Below are 6,000 nucleotides of genomic sequence, written 5' to 3'. Positions count from 1 at the left end.
TTTTCCCATTCTTTTTTTAATCACTTTTTTAAAAAACTTTTTTGAAAAAAAGGAAAAAAACTTGAAGGAGAGTTTTCCGTTTTGGATGCTGATTTTTCCATTAGGCAGCTTTGCCCCTCTTTCATTTTTTTGGTGAGGACGTTTTCCCCCTCTTTTTTCTTTTTTGAAAAAACAAAACAAAAAAACTTTTAAGTGGAGTTTGCAGTTTTTGATGCAGAAAATTTCATTAGGCATTTTAGCCCCTCCTTCATTTTTGGTGAGGACGTTTTTCCCCTCTTTCTTTTTGGAAAAAAAAACTTTTAAGTGGAGTTTCCAGTTTTTGACTCGTATTTTATTGTTATTGTTATAATAAATATTTATGGTCCTTTACAAGTTCACTATTAAATTATTGTTTTTGAAAGAAAGTGTACCAAGTGATTATTCAATAGATGACATGTCCTCAACACTTTTTGTCAAACAATTTTGTCACCAACAAATTAACACTGTTTAAGCCTAAGAGCTACTTTTGAAGTAACCAAGTCAGATCTACAAACATTATGATTTAAGTTTATTTATATTCGACATGGTGTGTTTGTGCGTCTGGCACGCCTGACGCACAGAGGAATTTTGACAACTCCATGCTGTTTATTTTATTTTTTTTTGTTAATTTTCGTTTCTTTTGAATTTTGTGTGTATTATGGAGCTGTTTGTACGGATCCCCAGATATGACATGCAAAAAATAAGAAAAAAGTTGTGGCCACGAAATATTAATTAGTTCCCACAAAATAGTAATTTGTGGCCACGAAATAGGTATAACGTGCGCACGAAATAATAAAGCATAGGCTACTATTCTTGGACAGCTGGACAAGAAAATCGAGTGCACCTTCTCAAACAGGAACAGTCGCTGAACTACGAAGCCTGGCATTGCAGGGACTTATTATCAGTGAGAGGCATTCTCCGTGCTGCGCATCGGCCCCTCAGTCTGTGGGTAGCTCGTGTGTGCGTAGCCTGTGAATGTGTGTATTAATCCCTCTCTGGTCAGCATCTCTGTTAAAATGAATAAACACAAATCGCCGCAGAGCGCGAGCCTGGCACAGAAGTGCGCGCTCTGGCGCAACTGGCACAATCGGCACAGAAATGAAATTGGCTCCGCTCCGCAGTAGCGTCCCAACCGACGTAACTACAACATAACACAAACTTATCTTACAGCTCTCACTTCTTCTGCTCCTCCCCACTCACACACCTACAGGCACACACAGACAGACAGGACTCTGTCTTCCTCACCCTCAACCCAGCCCATTATAAAATGCGTTATATTATTATTTTATTATTATATTTTTCTACTTGTGGAGAAGACAGTGTTGAGTTCTCTTTCTGCCTTATGGACAGTGCCATGGATGTATTTGCCACAGAGTGAACTACTGATATCTTTTGTCTAGTGCTGAACTGTGACCAAGCGCGCTGTCCGCTGTCTCGGTGCTGAAATGAATGACAGCGCGTCACTGAGAGAGAGAGAGAGACGGAGATCGCGGCGGATGCATCTTTATCAACAGGATGCGCTGCGCTCTGACTCTTTCTTTTCTTTCTTCCTACCAGCTCTCCTGTTCGTCTACACATTTGTTTTTCAGTTTATGACTCCTGCCCTCCCTGCAGATTAACAGCTGATTTGAGAACCTAATGCATATGATTTACTATTGCACATTTCCTTTTGCTGCTATAATAAACATTTTCTCAGGATTTATTGTGATACAAATATGATGGAAACTGGTAACAAACGTGCAGTTAAATGACAGAAAGAAGTGGCAGGAAAGAAGTTTTGCTCAAGACAAAGTTTCTTCATCTTAAAGAATGAAAATGTCAATTTGTTAGGCTTTCAAATCACCAAATGACTTGCTTGGAATAATTTCGTTTGTTGTAATGGTTGTGAGCATAGACAACGGACGTCTTGGCTGAGCCAAATGTCATTTTACGTGTAGGTGGAGCTGAACAGGCAGACGCACAGAGGCATGCGTAAAACACATTTTAACTACTTCGTGCTGTTGCTTTTTTTGTTTGTTTGTTTGTTTTTTCTTTACCTTTCGTTTCCTTTGGATCTTTGTGCATATTATAAAGCTGTCCTGGTCCCTGTTTGTAAGCCTTTTTTATCCGGAGGAAATTCCCCAAAGTTGCAACAACTTGTAGTGATCCACTGGGTTTTGCCTATAGTCTGTTGGAGCTATGGGCTCGTTGATTTGCAGCTTTGCTCCCCAGGTTTTTTTCATGATCAATTATCCTTGGCGTTTGCGCACGGGGATGTGCGGACCTGTAATGAATGAATGAATGAATGTTTTGTTTGTTTTTTTGCCGTAAGTTGTGTGCGTAATGCGCACAGGTGCATTAATGGGACCGTGGCAGTCGGCGTTTGGACGGCTGGTGTGGGGGCGATTCCAAAGCATCATCGTGGATTATTTATGGTGTGTTGTTACCCTGTAAAGGCCCGTCTGGACGCAGCACGGCCGGGTCCGTCTGCAGCCAAGCGGGACGAGGGAGAGGATTGGCGGTCACCTCGGCGTCTCTCGTGTGGACAGACCAACAAACTCTCCCTCACTCGCCCTCACCACGCGCCAACACACACACACACACACACACACCTGCACACGGGGGGGAGACTTTGTGTTTATTTATTAAGCTTCCACTGACTGTATCACATCTGTACGCATGTCTTAAAACGTGCGTGTGTGTCAACCGGCAACAGCGGGGAACATATGACCCTTATTTAAAAAGAAGGTCCTATGTTCCCCGCTGTTGCCGGGGAACATAGGACCTTCTTTTTAAATAAGGGTCCTATGTTCCCCGGTTCCATACAAACCGGGGAACATAGGAGCTTTTTTGGAAAAAACGGGGAACATAGGACCTTTTTTAAAACAAAAGGTCCTATGTTCCCCGATCGGGGAACATAGGACCCGGGGAACATAGAACCCGGGGAACATAGGTACGCTCCCTTGTTGTCTTCTCCCTCTGCCGTGCTGCTGCTAGCTGCTGTGTTAGCCGCTGTTGTTCAGGGACGCTCCGATGTGTAGGTTCAGATGAGCGGTCGCTGATGTGTTTTGCATAATGTACAGTTGTATACGAGCCAGAAATGTGGCGACTGGGTCCACACAGAGGTGCTTTATGAAGTTTGATGTCTAGTTGTTTGTTTGAGTAGTGTTTGGGCTGTGTTTGGGTCATATAAACATGGTTTTTACACGTTGTAGCCCAGCTTCTGCTGTTTAATTTGACATATAATATGACCATATTCTTTCATAATCAGTGCACTGGGGGCTCTGTTATTGTTATGCATGTCTTCAAGTCCCCCATATGGGAGACTCTGGATTTAAGATAAGATAAGGTAAGATATGATATGACATGATACAATAATTCTTGTAAACACACAGACAGAGGAAGTTCGAAGCGCTCTGGCTAAGGCACAGAGAAGACACATGCATATCTACGTATAAATGATCTATCTATCCATCCATCCATCCATCCATCCATCCATCCATCCATCCATCCATCCATCCATCTATCCATCTATCTATCTGCAGGTCCAGACCCCTGAGAGGAGAGAAGGGGGGCAGGCTTTCGTAGCCCAGCAGCTGCCGGGTGCCGGACTCCCAGCTGAAACGGAACTCCAGCCGGGTGCAGACACACGGGTACTCCCTGTCAGCCCAGCACACCCACTGCACCGCCTTCTGCACCTGCTCCCACCGCTCAGGCCTGAGACAAAAACCAAAAGATGCAGCTGCTTAGAGCCAGGTGACATGTTGGTAAGATACTTAAAAATATGTTTACAATGTATAATTATAAGTAGGGCTGCAACTAACAGTTATTTTCATTATCGATTAATCTGTCTATTATTTAAACGATTAATTGATTAGTTGTTTGGTCCATTAAGTGTTCAAAAATGTTTAAATTGTCAATCAGTTTTTCTCAAACCACAAGATGACGTCCTCAAATGTCTTGTTTTGCCCACAAACCAAAGACATACTCAGTTTATTGTCATAAAGGAACAAAGAAACCAGAAAGATTCACATTTAAGAAGCTGAATCACAGAATTTGGACTTTTTTCTTCAAAAACTACTCAAACTGATTATTCAATTATCAAAATAGTTGGTGATTAATTTAATAATCGATTATTGTTCAATTCATCGATTAACTGTTGTGGCTCTAATTATAAGTATAATGTACATAAAGGTGAATATTTTAGCATTGTTGTGTCCAGTGTTGGGAGTAATGCGTTACAAAAGTAACGCAATTACAGTAATGTATTACTATTTGCTGTAACGCATTACAAATAAAATTTCGGTAATATTTTACCAGTTACAATCTAAGTAACGCGCATTACAACGCATTTTCATAAAAACGTGTGAAAACTTATCAGTCGCGGCCACGGGGACTGTGTCCGCGTCTGATCAGGAGGTTGTACCTCCTGAAAAGGAGGTGATAATCAGCGCAGCAGTAGCAGAGTACATAGGCTAATAGAAAGTTTCTCACGTTTACAAAAAGAACACATAAAACAAAAGGAAAGCATAATTCATATCTACCAGACAGGTCGACTTTGAGCCGCTAACACGAGTGAGTTAGTTAATGCCGTGGTAAAAGTTCTTTCATCTCTGCTTCTCCTGGCGTCTGGGTCACTCCAGCTGCTGTAGCAGTGTGTTTGAAGCGCCGTTACGCAGCCGTGCAGCGCCCACGGTGCGATCCTAACCTCCCTCTCCAGTACCTGGCTGCTCAGCTCCGGGTCCGGGACCAAGACCTCACCTCTACTTTCACCCCTTCTTTGTTCCCCTCTCGCCCGGGCTTTTAAATCAGAGTGTGGCCCAAGCTCTCCGCCATAGCGCTGTGCCGTGGCGCGCACCTCCGGTCCGATGATTGACAGCTGGTATCGACACATTTACTTTCTCTCAGATATTCTCCCAAGGTTCTTTTTCACCGTGCTTAGATCAACAATATGTTTATTTGCTCCTTTGTATTAATTCATTGGATCAAATTTCATTCTGCGTTTGCGGTCATGCAGCTCTCTGCTCTCCTTCTCTCTCTCTCCACGAAGGACATGATTACAATGCGTAAAACTGTCATTTCAATCCTGCGGTTTGCATGTGCTGTTATTTAGGCAGTTACTCTTAGTAGATTACCCGCAAAACGTAGTTTTCGTAGCTGCAGAGGCCTACACATTATGCTACATCACCCTCCACTGAATGTATTATCAGCTGCAATGAACTAAACTTTACAGCAGTGTTACAATACAGAAATACAAAAGCACAAGGGGGGGATAAACACTACTTCGTCACATAAAGTTGCCATTTTGTCCATCTTAGAGCATACAGCTCTGTTTTGATTCAAGACTGTAGGTCAGTTGTTCCATTGATCGAATTTCTTCTACAGTTACCACGTTTACATGATGTTTTTAAAGCAGAATTAATTAATTCCGAATTAAATAGTTCGGAATTAAAATATTTTCCTTCGAGTTTACATGGACATAATAATTACGAATTAGGGTTTACATGGAAAACACGTTAAATCGCCATTATTTAATTCCGCTCAACGTCTGGAGGTCGCGTTCTGATTGGACAGGGGGTACACGTGTTTACGTATTTACGTCTACCGGAAGAAAACAAACTCCATTCCCAGTGTGTGAAGCTGGTGTGAAGTGAACAGAACTGCAGCTGCGAGCCGCTCCGCTGCTCCTAAACTTAACAACAACTTAGAAGCAGAAAGTTTCTCCTCTTAACTGCCAGGATGGCCTTCCCTGGGTGTGTGAGCCTGGCCGCCCCCGCTGCCGCTACTGCTACGGCGGGGAAGGCGAAGCTCACTGATCGCCTTCCCCGCCTGGCTGCCCCCAGCGGCGGCGGCGCCGGGGCTCACACACCCTCACTGCCCGGATCGCCTTCCCCGGTCGCCTTCCCCGGTGTGTGAGCCACCGGCGGCCGGGCACCGGGGTCTGTGAAGCGGGTTCATGAAGCCTGGTTGTCCCGACATGATTCACTCACAACACTGCGGCTG

At 43.6% G+C, this 6,000-nt stretch overlaps 1 pseudogene across 1 annotated transcript in view; it reads right to left on the bottom strand.

Moving 5' to 3' along the window:
* Positions 1–3,302: 3,302 nt before the first annotated feature.
* LOC146973961 (protein mono-ADP-ribosyltransferase PARP4-like) overlaps positions 3,303–6,000 on the bottom strand; it is a 69,543-nt pseudogene continuing 66,845 nt past the window's right edge. Inside the window, exons 22-23 of the transcript XR_015037716.1 lie at positions 3,551–3,714; positions 3,303–3,325 (exon numbers count right to left, since the gene is read on the bottom strand). The product of XR_015037716.1 is annotated as a protein mono-ADP-ribosyltransferase PARP4-like (transcript). The remainder of the gene's footprint in view (positions 3,326–3,550; positions 3,715–6,000) is intronic.

This window comes from Trachurus japonicus, chromosome 15 (assembly GCF_045865225.1).
Source record: "Trachurus japonicus isolate A0001 chromosome 15, Traja_1.0".
NCBI lineage: Eukaryota > Metazoa > Chordata > Actinopteri > Carangiformes > Carangidae > Trachurus > Trachurus japonicus.
The sequence above is the reverse complement of the archived record's forward strand: the minus strand, read 5'-3'. Positions and strand labels throughout refer to the sequence as shown.